A 13917-nucleotide genomic window follows, 5' to 3' on the forward strand; every position below is an offset into this window, starting at 1 on the left:
TCTCCCTCCCCTTCTCCTCCCTACCCCCTTTCTCCCTCTGTCCATACACATCGATATCTATCCTATACACCAGTACCTGTGTCAGGGTGGAAATGCTCCAAATGTGTGCAGCCCTCTCACTGATTCCCCTCCAGGCCGTCGTTGAACTGTGGAGGCCAGCACGATTCACTTCTGTGCACATCCTCAATAGTGCTAACCTTCTCTCTTCCACCTCAAGGTCAACTCCACTCTTTGCATCTAAAAATATTACATTTTAAATATCCTAGATATTCGTTGCCATTTTTGCTAAGGTACTAGTGCCAGTCCCTGCAGGATCCCTCCCCATCCCAAGAAGCAGGGCACACTTTCCTTTGAATTCCATGACAAGTCCAAACCCTTAAGAGTGCTGCAGAGGGGAATGCTAGGGAGGTGAATGCTGTGGTTATCCCCTGTTGAGGGCACCAGGGACCTTGACCAGCTCTCTTTTTCTCTCTCACATACTCCGCCTCCAGGTTCACTTGTGCTCAAAAATGTGTCAGTCAACAGAGCCCAGGAGCCCCACACGACACAGCCAGTTTGCAGCGTTACTCAACTTCTGGCTCAATCAAGACCTGGTTAAGATGTTGAGACGCCCTATCCACTGAACTATTAAAATGTCACCTCAGGACATGTGTCAAAGAAAAATAGTAAACAATAAAATACTTGTTAGAAAATTTAATGAAGTTCTGATTTTTCCTTGTAACTTCTTTAATTTTTTTAAAAATGATAACAAAAAAGTCCTAGTTTTATATTAAACCACCCTAAGTCATTCCTATTATTAAATTTTTAATATATTCTTGGACTAAACTCAACTAGGTTATATTTTTCTATTAATGTGCTCTTGGATTTACTGTGTTTAGGCTTTTTTGCATCAGTGTAAGTTTAATTAAGTGGCGATTTTTTTGTGTGTGTACAACCTTGTGGGGATTGTACCTTGTCAACAGAAAAGCCAGATTCTGTAAAATAATTTAAAGAGGTTTATTCTGAGTCAAATTTGAGGACCGTACCCGGAGCCACACCCAAGAAACCTTGAGCAAGTGGACTCGCTGTGGCTGGGTCACAGTTTGGTTTTATACATTTCAGGGAGACAGGGGTTACAGGTTAAGTCATAAATCAATACATGGAAGGTATATATTGGTTTGGCTAGAAAAGGTGGGCCATCTCAAAGTGGGGAGAGGGTTTACAGGTTACAGGTGGGCTTAAAGACTCTTTGACTTGTAATTGGTTAAAAAATGAAGCTTTGTCAAAAGGCTTGGAATGTTTTAAGATAAGCGGGTCTATTAATCAGAGATAAGCCATTGTTGTATAAATTGAGGACCAGCAGGCTTGTCTTGAATAGCCTTAGGCCTGTTAGTGAGTTACAAAGGATACCTACTAGAAGGGAGGGGGGCGTGATGAGGCAAGTCTGACCACCTCTCTTGGCCAGGAACTCAGTTTTAGGGTATCCTCCTGGCCAGGAGGGGGTCCATTCAGTAAATCAGTAGCGGGGGGAACACTTAAGATTTTATTTTAAGATTTTATTTTAGTTCATAACATCAATATTATGTCTGCTTCATAAAAATAATTTGGAAGTTTTTCTTTCTTTTCTATGTCTTGAAACAGTTTAAATAACATTGAAATGATCTCTTCTTAAGAGGTCTGGGACAATTTCTCTTGAAACCATCAGAGCCTCATACCTTCTGGAGGGCAGCTCTTTAACAACTTCCTCCATTTCTTTCATAGTACTTGGTTTGTTATGATTTCTGTCTTTTCTGAAGTCAATGTTGGTAAAGTATATTTTCCTAGAATACTATCCATTTCCTCTGAGTGTTCAGATACATTTACATGGAGTTGAGCAAAGTAATCCCTTTTGATTCTTTTAATTTCCTCTATATGTGTTTTCTTTTCACTTTTTAAATTTTGTATATTTTTGCATTCTCTCACTTTTTCTGGATTAAGATAGCTCATGCTTTATCTCCCTCATTAGTTTTGTCACAGAATTTGAATCCATATATATAATTTGTTTTATCATTTTCTGTTTTGCAATTCATTATTTCTCCTCTTATTCATTCCTTCCTTCTACTTTTCTTATTATTCTTGTTATTGTTTTCAAACTTACTGAGTTAGATGCTTAAGCCACTTATTTTAACTCTATCTTACTTTATTGGTACACATATTTGAGTAGAGAATTTTCCTCTGCACTACTTTAGCTATTTCCCATAAAGGATGATGTGTAATATTTTCACTGCTGATACTCTTTAAATTTTCTAAAATTTCAGTTTGGAAAGAAAAAGAGGAAGGAATCTTCATGATACTATCTTCAAACTTTTTTTTACATTGCATTATGCATTTCTACCACATTATTTCCTCTACTGCATCTGCTTTTTCTGAAAGAGTTCCTTCCTTGAAACTGACTGGGACAGACATCAAGAATGAAGGGTCTAAAACCATCATACTGTTTCCATCTCAGTCTTCTAATGATGGTAAATAGAACAGAGAGGCGGACCCTAGGTAGGCAGCTGTGTGAGAACGTCCCTTTCTCTCTCTCTTCCCTGCCTTTCCTCCCTTCCTCCCTTCCCCCTTCCCTCTCTTCCTCCTTCTCTCCCTCCAGGATATCTTGGTGAACAAGGGAATGTGGACTGGACCAGACCCTGACCTTGGGAGTGAACTAGTTATGTTAGGATTTGCCTCTTCTTAAAGCCATTTTGTGGCTCCTGGTATAATTTGTTCTCTCCCTTTTGTTCTCCCTGATATTCAATCGGTTCTTAAATCTCCAGCCAGCATCAGTTACTGTAAGGAAATCAATTCATCTAGTTACTGAGTCAATAAATGTTTATTGAGTATCTACCACAGTGCAGCCCTGTGCTGACGCGGCCGTCCAGGGGTGAGCAGGATGGGCACAGCAGCGTCGCCTCCCAGAGCAGGTGGCCTAGAGGGACTACTGCGGCAGGGACTTCTGCAAAGCAGAGTGGTGTATGTGTGTGTAGCAGGAGCACTCTTCTTACTGGGCTGTATGATTATCTGGGGTGTAGACTGTCAGTGACTACAAGGAGAACGAGGCTCCCTAACACCACCAGAGAAGCCCCCCTTGGCACAGTGTGTGATTTTGAGAGGAAGTTCCAGATGCAGGGAGCGTGCGTGGGAGAGGCATTTACCCAATCCATGGCCGCAGCAGGCTTCAGGAGGAAGTGCCATTTAAGGTGAGACTTGAAGAATGATTGGGAGTGAGCTGCCCAAAGTGATGGGAAAGGGTGACCCAGGCGGAGGGAACCCCAAGCGAGAAAGCCCAGGAGTAAAAGAGGGACAGTATGGTGAGTTTGAAGAAATGAAAGACTTTCAGGGGATGTGACCCTGAGAAACAAGGCGGGAGCTTACTAAGTTCCTCCAAGGAGTTGTCTCCTCGGTGGAGAGCAGGCAGTGTGGGGGCTGCTGGCTGTGGGTGGGAGAGGAAGGGAGGGAGGGAGGCATTCCCAAGAGGGAATGGGAACTCAAGGAGGAGGAAGAAGAATGTGCTCTGAGTGAGGAACCATGCTTCCCATTCAGAACGAGGAAGTGCAAACCAAACAGGAAGACTGAGAAAAAGCAAAATAAAACATGCCAAGTGGTGACGCCACCCGTTTGTGGAGACATCCCAGCTGCTGGTGATCCAGAGCGCACGACTAAAACACACCAGCCGAGCCCGGGAGCCCCCGGCGGATTTCCCAGCAGACCCGAAGGCGAAGGCGGAGGCAGGATACCTGAGGCTTGGATTTTTTTTTTTTTTTCACCTCCTTCTCTTTTCTTCATCAGACTCAGCTGAAGGTGGTGTCAGAAGTCGCATTTGGCCAGAACTTGTGTTTCTGCCGTAGCCTGCGGAGGAGCTTCTGAGGCTCGCTGCTGCAGTCAAAAGAAAATCACTGAGGCTCCCGGCCCACCTGGCAGGTGTCTGACAAATGGCCAGGGGCCGTCGGTGAGCTGGTCTGGGCTATGCCTGCTGGCTGGGCCTTTTCAGAGTGGTGTAGTCATGTAGGGGCAAATAGCCAGGTGACACAGCCCCCAGGGAAGGAGCCAAGCTATTCAGACACTCAGATGCCCAGTACTTCAGTTCACAATCATGAATTGGAAATCTCAAGACCTTGAAACTCCAACTCTGTGAATCCAGGGGGTCGGGCAGGGAGGAGATGCTGGGAAACAGCGGTTCTATTGTGAGGTGGCAACATGGTGGGCATAAGGGACAGCAGTGGGCAAGCCTGCTGGGGTAGAGCCGTGTTCCCGAGAGAGAATGCGTCCACTGGAGATGAACGTGATGATCTTTAGGTAGCATACAGAAAAAACATGTGAAATAGGTATTGATTTTACTGTATGTTTGGAAAAATTAGCACATAAATTCTGTAACTTCACTTGTTTAGGGTAAAGCTAAAGTACTCAAGTTAGAATGCAGGTCAATGTAAAAGAAATTTTTTTTTTTTAATTTCAGAATATTACGGGGGCACAAATGTTTTGGTTACCTAAATTGTTTTGTACCATTTGAGTGAAAGTTCCCTATCCACTTTTGCCTGCTCAGGCACCCATATTTAAAGAGGGAACTCCATAGCCAAGCTCGCCAAGCAGTCCAGGCAAACAAGGTCAGCACGCTGAATAGTCTTCTACCTTCCCTATCTTATCTGTGAGTGTGATGTCCAGAGGACCCTGATATAGTCCCCCACAGGCCTCGGCAGCCTATGGGGGAGCCCACTCCTCTGGTTTTCCTGGGTGCAGCCCACATGGCCATTCATATGCGTTGGAGTTCAGTGTCTGAGGCTTTCCCAGGCTGGTGCTGCATGCTGCTGACAACTCCACAGTTCTCCACAGGGGTCCCAGTGACGGTTCCGCTCCGCAGCTCCACTAGGCATTGCCCTGGTGGAGACTCCTCATGACAGCTCCAAACCCACATTTCCTCTAGGTATTATTGCTCTAGTGTGGGATCTCTGCGGTAGCATGTCCCTATAACAAGTCTCTGCCTGGGCCCCTAGGCTTCCTTCCAGCAAGAGACTTTGAAATCTAGGTGGAAGCTGACATGCTTCCATAGCTCTTGCATTCTATGGGTCTACAGAATTAACACCACATTTACAGCTTCCACCTTGCGGAGCAGGGGAGCCCCTTGAGTCACAGCTCAGGCAGCTGTGGAGCACTGTGCTGGAAGGCAGAGAGCAGAGCCTGAGGGGGCTCTGGGCAGCAAGCCGTGAAGGGCACCCTTGGGTCTCTGACCCCCAAAACCGTCTGCCTTCCTAGGCCCATGGGCCTGTGATGAGAGGGGCTTCAAAGATCTCTGAAATGCCTTTGAGGTCCTTCTTCCATTCTCCTGATGATCCTTTCTCTCTGTGCTAATCTCCTTAGCAGAAGGTCGCTGGGCCACACCCTTGGTTTCCTCTCCCACATCTGCTTTTTCACTCTTCATGTGGCCAGGAGGAGAGTTGTCCAAATCTTTCCACTTTGCTTCCCTTTGGATTATAAATTCCATCTTTAAGTCATTTTCCCCCCTCACAACTTAATGTAAAGGGTTAAAAGTAGCCATACAGCAGCCCGAATGCTTTGCTGCTTAAGATATTTCTTCCACCAGATCTCCTAATCATTGCTCTTAAATTCTGCATTCCATAAAGCCCTAGGGCATGGACACAATGCAGACAAGTTCTTCGCCAGTTTATAACAAGGATGACCTTTACCCCAGTCTCCAATACTCTGTCCCTCAGTTCCATCTGAAACCTCGTCAGAGTGGCCTTTGCAGTCCGTATTTCTACCAGCATTCTGGTAAGGACCACTTCACCAATCTCTAGGGAGGGCCTAACTTTCCCTATAGCCTTCTTGTCTTCTAAGCCCTCACCAGAATCTAGGCTTTTTCCAGCCTCCTCCTCCAAATTCTTCCAGCTTCTGCCCATTACCCAATTCCAAAGCCACTTGTACATTTTCAGATATTTGTCATCAGCAACAACCCCACTTCTCAGTACCAATTTTCTGTCTTAGTCTGTTTTCTGTTGCTTATAACATAATACCTGAAACTGGATAATTCATAAGAAAAGAAATTTATTTCTTACAGTTCTGGAGGCTGGACATTTCAAGGTGAAGGGGGCACATTGGGTGAGAGCCTTCCTGCTGGTGGGGACTCTCTCCAGAGTTCTGAGGTGGCACGAGGCATCACATGGTGGAGGGGCTGAGTGTGCTGGCTCAGGTCTCCCTTCCTCTTCTTATAAAGCCTCCAGTCCCATTCCTGTGACAACCCATAAATCCATTAACCCATTAATCCATTCACCTATAAATGGATTAATCCATTCATGAGGGAAGAGCCCTCATGACCCAATTGCCTCTTGAAGGACCCACCTCTCAATTACTGCCACATTGGGGATTACCTTTCAACGTGAGTTTTGGAAGAGACAAACATTCCAACCATAGTACCATCCTGGCATGCCTGGGACTGAGGGATTCCCTGAGACACAAGACTTTCATTGTTAAAACCAGGAAAGCCGGCCGGGTATGGTGGCTCACGCCTGTAATCCTAGCACTCTGGGAGGCCAAGGCAGAAGGATTGCTTGAGCTCAGGTGTTCAAGCCCAGCCTGAGCACTGAGCAAGAATGAGACCCTGTTTCTACTAAAAATAGAAAAAATTAGCCAGGTGTAGTAGCATACACCTACTACTCAGGAGGCTGAGGCAGGAGGATCACTTGAGCCCAGGAGTTTGAGGTTGCCGTGAGTTGGGTTGATGCCATGACACTCTAGCCTGGGCAACAGAGTGAGACTCTGTCTCAAAAAATAAATAAATAAAAATGAAATAAAATAAAATTTAAAAATACCAGGAAAGCCCTGGGCAAACTGGGATAAGTTGGTCACCCTACCAAATGATGAGGGTGGATGGAACAGCCATGGAACAGCAAAGTCACCTGAGGCAGAGACTAGAGCAGAGGGAATGTGCTGAGGGAGGGAATGGCCGGAGGGAAGAACCTCTCCAAAGAAATAGAGCATCTTCTCCAAGATGAATTGCCATGTTAAGAAAAGGATGTTGGAAATTAATGTGGGAATTCCTTTGAAGGGTTGAAGATTGCAGGGAAATAGACAAGGCTGAGGATCCCCAGCTCCCAAGCTAAAATCAGGAGATGATCTCAGAGGCAGTGAACTGGGAAACTCTCAAGAATTAAATGAGGATCGGGTTAGTCTAAGATCTCCAGTGACTGAGGGATGCCCCTAAAAAGATTTCTGGTCGATTAAACCTCAAATTGGCAGAAGAACCACAGAGCCAGGCTCGGAACTGTCCCATTGATGGGTCCCTTGCCTCAGATATCTTGGCTTCTAAGATTTCACACAATTCCATGCCCAAAACATTGTATATCCACTCTCACCCCAGTTTTCTTCACTTTTTACTTGAAAAATGTCCTATTTTAAAATAACATTATTTTTTTCCCGTACATAAAACTCACTTGAAAATAAAATACACTATAATATAGTTCAAGGTTTTGCCAATGTTAGAAAATCCAATAACAGCCTGACCCCAGGACCTGGTACAAGAAGCTGTCATTCCCCCAGTCTCTCATGATTTTCACCCTTATACAGCTGTAGGGAAGGTGGTGGCCTACAGACCTACTAGACTACAACAGGGCCTCCCATTTTGGAGTTAGGATGGGACCTGCTTTCTCTGCTGAAATTCCATGGAAATAATAATAGTAATATTGACTATTATTTATTGAGAATACACCACCTGGCCTTGGGCAAGTAAATTAACTCAAGTCTTAGATCTCAGATATTTCATGGAGATAAATTAATACCGTCATGACTGAATAACCATGTTTTCATCAATGATGGACCACATGGGAAGACAGTGAGACCTCCACTAAGTGGTAGAGTCAACAACTACAACTCTCTCTGTAGGACTCCCTATCTAGAAGGGGGACAATTCCCACAATCCCACTGGAAATTGCTTTTAGAGATGTTGACTACAGTTTGTGAAATCCCTGTTGCCCATCAGTGAGGGAGCAGAAATCGTTTGGGGGAGCCTCAGGGAAAGGCCCATTAGGGCAGGGGGCCAGTGACCAGAGGTGAGCACTACTCTCCAGGGGCAGAGGCAGAACCACATGTCATGCCCTGCAGACTCCAAGGCTGCATCTCCCAGGTAGGAAGAGTCCCCAGAGGACAGAGGGGCCACAGGCCTTCCAAAACAGGTTATCGACACAGCCATGCATGTGTTGTGGATATCCGTATTAGAAAGGAACACTAGCTATGTTTGCTTCCCTGAGAGATGGAAAAAAATACTTTTTTAAAATCGTCTTTTTCTTATCATAAAATTATATGGCAAACTTGGGCTGGGTGCGGTGGCTCACGCCTGTAATCCTAGCACTCTGGGAGGCCAAGGCGGGTGGATCGTTTGAGCTCAGGAGTTCGAGACCAGCCTGAGCAAGAGCGAGACCCCGTCTCTACTAAAAATAGAAAGAAATTATCTGGCCAACTAAAATATATATAGAAAAAAATTAGCCGGGCATGGTGGCGCATGCCTGTAGTCCCAGCTACTCGGGAGGCTGAGGCAGGAGGATCGCTTAAGCTCAGGAGTCTGAGGTTGCTGTGAGCTAGGCTGACGCCACGGCACTCACTCTAGCCGGGCAACAGAGCGAGACTCTGTCTCAAAAAAAAAAAAAAAAGAAACAATTATTGAAGATAATTTTAAGTAGAGAAATACAAATGAGTAAGAAAATGTCCTGGCTGATACTTTCTCTCCCGTACTGTCATGTCAGGTAGCCACAGCTGTAGGTGGATATTAAGCATTTGAAATGTTGCTAGTGTGGCCGAGGCACTGAAGTTTCAATTTTATTAGTTTTAATTAATTTAAATTCATGTTTAAAAGCTGACAAGCAATTCCATTATTGTAAAACTTTTAAGTATATTTGGAACCACTTAAGTATGTGAATCTATTCTGGCATCTATAAAGCTTGTGAAACCCAAATACAGATTGAGAATTTCCAATGATATTTTTTTAGCATTGGAATTGAGATGTGCTATAAGTCACTATACACACTAAATTTCAAAGACTTAGTGTGAAACATAATAAAAGATGTCTTATGAATAATTTTAATATTGGTTATGTGTTGAAATGGTAATGTTTTAATATTAATACATAAAAATTAATTTTGTTCTTTAAAATTTTTTTGATACAGCTACAAGAAAATTTAAAATTATATATGCAGCTCCCATTATATGCCTACTGGACAGCACTCGTGGAGAGGATGAGTTGTTTACCCTAAACCAGATTACCCAACCATGGCGGCTTAGAGGGTCTTGGAAAATGTACGATCTTGCTGACCTTCATTGGAGCTCTTTGTTTCATAGCAAGATAACAAGACAAAGAGAAAACATACCCAACATGGGTATGAAAACTTCTGGGGTCATTTCCTCTGTGCCAGATGTGGGCTGCCAATACTATCATTCCCATTGGCAAAGTCCTTCAAACTTTAAAAAAAAATGTAATTACTTTTATGCCACCCTTCCCCTTCCTATCGTGTAGGACTTCTATGAATCTAAAGTGAGAAAGCAACTGTAAGTGAACATCGGAACCAGATGATGATTAAAATATCAGCCAAGTGTCATCAGCCAAGTAATCTCTTTCACACATGTTACCTCCTCTGACCTTCACAACACTTATGTCATAGGCGATATCCCCATTTCATAGGGGAGGAAGCTGTGGGACACAGAGAGAGGTCAGGTCCCTTCCCCAAGTCCCACAGCTATAGCCAGTATGTGGTGGGGCTGTCATCCAGCCTTCTACTGTGACCTATCAGAGAGTCATTGACACTGGGGGAGTGGATAAGGGACAATTTTCAAATGAGAAACTGAGTCTGGAGGTTTCTCTGCCCCTCTAATCTGCAGGCTGTCCCCTCCAGTCCTTGGAGGGCACAACAGATCCCATGACAACTGGGAAGGAACAATGGGAAGAGTGAGAAAAACTTCTTCAATATATTCATTGTCTTTCCAGACCTTTCTGATGGGAGAGCTGGCTCTTGGGAAACAAGACCTCTTATTCCCAGACTGGCTCTGCACACTCAGGTACGCACCCAGGTGGCACCAGCACAGCCAACAACCACTTATTTGTCCAAAGCAACAGTTGACTCTCTAGGGCTGCTTGAACCTCTGGCAGTGAACCCACCCTCATTCTTGCTGCCCACAAGCATGAGCCTCCTCAGGTTACCTTCAGCCCCAGATGCCTGTTTCTTCCCTTCCTGGTCTTGACCAGTGGCAAGCCTGGCACAAGTGCTGGGGCAAGACAATATTCACTTCCAGCAGTCAGTGGTTGTGCACAGGGCCCTTCCCAAGCTGTGGATTCCAGGGCCAGCCCTCCCTTCTGAAAGGTGGTAGTTTGACTTGGAATGAGATGCGCCTGCACCTGCCAAGTTCAACACGCAGTGGAGACAAACACAGCTCTATCCCCAAAGGCCCTGCCTAAGGCAAGGCACAGACAGGGCAGTTCATCTGGCGAACAAGGCGGTGTGGGCCAGGCTCCAGCTCAGCTGGATGGAGGTAGGAGAGGGTAGGGGAGGGCAGGGGAGTTCAGGGAGGGAGGAAAGGGGTCAAGTTTCCACTGCTGCCTACCCCCTTTTTCCATCTAGATACTTTTTCTTTGGCCTTAAAATAACCCCATAAGTTTTGATTGATGTGTTTTGTTGTTTTAACTGGTCCTCCTCAGGGAGGGTTTTCAGAAAAAGAGGTAGGTTTCCAGGAGCTGGAAGGCCTCAGAATGGAGCGAGCTCGCCCACGCCCACTCCCTTCTTCACCAGGCACCGGCAGCTCAGCCAAGGACTTCCTTCCCCTCCCCTGACTTCCTCCCCTCTCTCCCACCATTTCACCCAGGGCGAAAAGGCACCAAGTTTAAAAGAGAGTCAGCTCAAACCAGAGTCATCCCTGGAGTGTAAGAAGAAAGCCCTGCTAGGATGTCCAACGTCTCTGAGTTGTGTGACCTGAGGGGAGAGAGACAGGACAGAGCAGACGACAGATACTCCACTTCTGGGTGTGTCCTACCCCCTAGTATAACCAATGGCTTTGGTCTCCTCCAAGAGATGGTTAAAAGCTTTCACATCAGCTGACTTGACTTTCAGCCCCTGCTCTCTAATGGAGATGAATAAAGGACCCTGGGTAATCGCCCACTCACCGACATAGCAGCCACCTTTATAACAAAAAGTGTCTGTAGGGCCATTTCTGGATTTGACAGAAGCTGATCTGGGACACTGTGTGGCTTTATATTAATAGTTACTGCTGATCTCCATTAATTATTTGATAGTTACTAGTTAAACCAGTCCTCACACTTCTAATAGCAACTTGATGGTTATTTATTTAACTCCCTCCAGTTATGACTGCTCAGCATATCAAAAGGCTGGGGAAAAAACCCTAGATAAACCTGGGAAGAGAAGGCAGGCACAAGTATAATGGGTGACTTTGCTAGGCTTAACAAAGATCTCAGGCAGAGAGCAAATTTAACTGAAGGAGCAAGGCATCCTTTAAATAAACAAACCATAGATTAAAACAAATGCTAAATATACAGAGGAGACCATTGCACAATTAAAAAACTCCCTTTTCTAAGTAATTTAAAATACTACAATAGTTGTGTTTTGCACTTGGACTAAGTATTATATAATTCCCATTGTGGGGACAAGTAAACTCTCACATGTACATATTATTTACAAAGTTGTCAACACAAAAACCTATATACTGTACCTTCCGGACAAGTTAAGTGATTTTAATCCCTAATATTCACCAATCTTAATTTTCATCTTATGCTGTCTTTAGAATGTAACAGTTGAATAGAGATGAGAGCCTACTGTGCTACCAGGAATATCTACATTGAGATTTTACTGCAGGCCAGGCACTTTACAAACATATTCATTTAATCCTTAGAACAGCTCTTGAGTTTTATTATTATCTTGATTTTACAGATGAGGCACCAAAGTTGCAAGAGGCCTAGGTAACATGCCAAGTTCATAGTGTTAAAAAGTGCCAAAAGCCAACACTTAACCAATGAACATCAAATTCCAGATCCCATGGCTTAATCTCTATGCTATCCTCTCCTAGTTTGATAATCAACTAACTTGTTGACTATTGATGTAAAGTTTTAGCTCTCCGATTGAGTTTTCTGATTTGGGGGAGCAGATATTGTTGGGGCACCACCCAGATCTCCCCAGATGCCTTTGACTGATTCTTTGTTCACCTCCCCCAGCTTCAATGAGCCTTTGCCTTTGCGTTAGTCCCATTGCTTCTGCAAAAAATTGCCACCAACTTAGTGGGTTAAAACAACATAAATGTATTATCTTACAGTTATGGAAGCCAGAAATCCAAAATGGGTCTCATGAGGCTAAAATCAGCATACCAGCAGGGCTCCATTCCTTCTGTCAGCTCTAGGAGAGAATCCATTTCCTTGCCTTTTCCAGCTCCTAGCGGCTAGTGCATTCCTTGGCTTGTGGTCCCCTCCCATCTCCACAGCCAGCAATCAAATCACTCTGACATCTGCTTCTGTTGTCACATCTCCTTCTCTGACTCTCCTGCATTCGTCTTTCACTTACAAGGACCCTTGTGATTACATCCGGCCGGCCCACTGGGTAATCCAGAATAATCTCTCCAGCTCAAGATTCTTAATCACTTCTGCAAAGTCTTTTGCCAATGAAGACAGGGTATCCACAGGTTCCAGGCAATAGGATGTGAACAACTTTGGGGGCCATTATTCTTCCTGCCACAGCTTCTAATGGCTGAAACTCTTTCTTTCTTCCAAGGCCTTCCTTTAGGCTACTGACACCACTTTTCCCACCAGCACAGAGAGCTAGAAGTACCTGTTAGAGCTACCAGATGTCCTGGCTTGTCCCACACTGAGGGGTTTCCTGGAGCATGGGACTTCCAATGCTAAAACCAGGATAGTCCTGAGCCAGCTAGGATGGTTGGTTCCTCTATCCCAGAATGGATCTTAGCCAGTGACTGACAGTGCTGGCTTATGAAAACCCAGCTCCTTTGTCTCAAGTTTGGACAAACTCTGAGGAATAATTTGCACTTCAGAATTCCCCTACAGGATTAGGCTTTAGCTGCCAACTTTGCCTAAAATGATACCCTTGCTGGCTTCTCTTCCTTCTCTTTCTTGCTTTCTCACTTTGTTACTATATTCTACTGGGAGCAATTCCTTACAAAATCACCTGCATACTAATCTTCATCTCAAGGTATGCTTCTGGGGTGACTGGCTGAAGAAGGAAGGGGTAGAGTAGCTTTGTTGTCATTTATTCAACAAACGGTATTGAGCTTCTATAGGGTACCAAGCACTAAAACCAGAGATGAAAAGTCAAACAGAAGCTATTCTCAGTCCTCAGGAAACTCACAAAGTAAGGAGACAATGGAGTAGAACCAATAATGCAGTGAGCTAAGCACCAAGAAAGGCATTCAAAGGACACCAAGGAAAAGCAAAGGAAGGGCACAGATTACAAGGAGAGAGGTAGGGGTTGATGATTAAGAAGCTTGCACTTTCTTTTGAAGCCCATATAGAGCCATTAAATGAGACACACATATCAACAAATTTCTGCAAGTCAGAAAGCAAGTAGAGAAGAAGTAACTAAGAGTTGTGTGTCTACCTAAGGGCCTACCAAAGTTAACATTCTAAAAATCTGATTATGCCACTTACCTGCTTAGTGTCATCCAGAAAGATCACTCTTCTAGTAGGATACCTCGATTTAACTCAAAGGGTTTATCACATGTATTTATCTCCTCTTCCTTCTTTTACTTTTAAGTAAGAGACTTAAAAAAAATGTGCAAACTCACAGAACAAAGAGAAATAGAGATGTCGGCAGAATATCAACAAATTGTTGGAAGTCATTACAGGAATGGTAACTGAGTCGGCATTCCAGAGGAAACTACCAGATAAGTTGTCAGCAGAGGAAGACTTTAGAAACAGGAGAAATCTGTATA

General features: G+C 44.4%; 1 long non-coding RNA gene across 1 annotated transcript in view; it reads right to left on the minus strand.

Moving 5' to 3' along the window:
- Positions 1-249, minus strand: part of LOC123623142 — a 55816-nt gene extending 55567 nt beyond the window's left edge. Inside the window, exon 1 of the long non-coding RNA XR_006729803.1 lies at positions 77-249. This is a non-coding gene — a long non-coding RNA (uncharacterized LOC123623142). The remainder of the gene's footprint in view (positions 1-76) is intronic.
- Positions 250-13917: the final 13668 nt, after the last annotated feature.

This window comes from Lemur catta, chromosome 18 (genome assembly GCF_020740605.2).
Source record: "Lemur catta isolate mLemCat1 chromosome 18, mLemCat1.pri, whole genome shotgun sequence".
In the NCBI taxonomy this organism is placed as follows: domain Eukaryota; kingdom Metazoa; phylum Chordata; class Mammalia; order Primates; family Lemuridae; genus Lemur; species Lemur catta.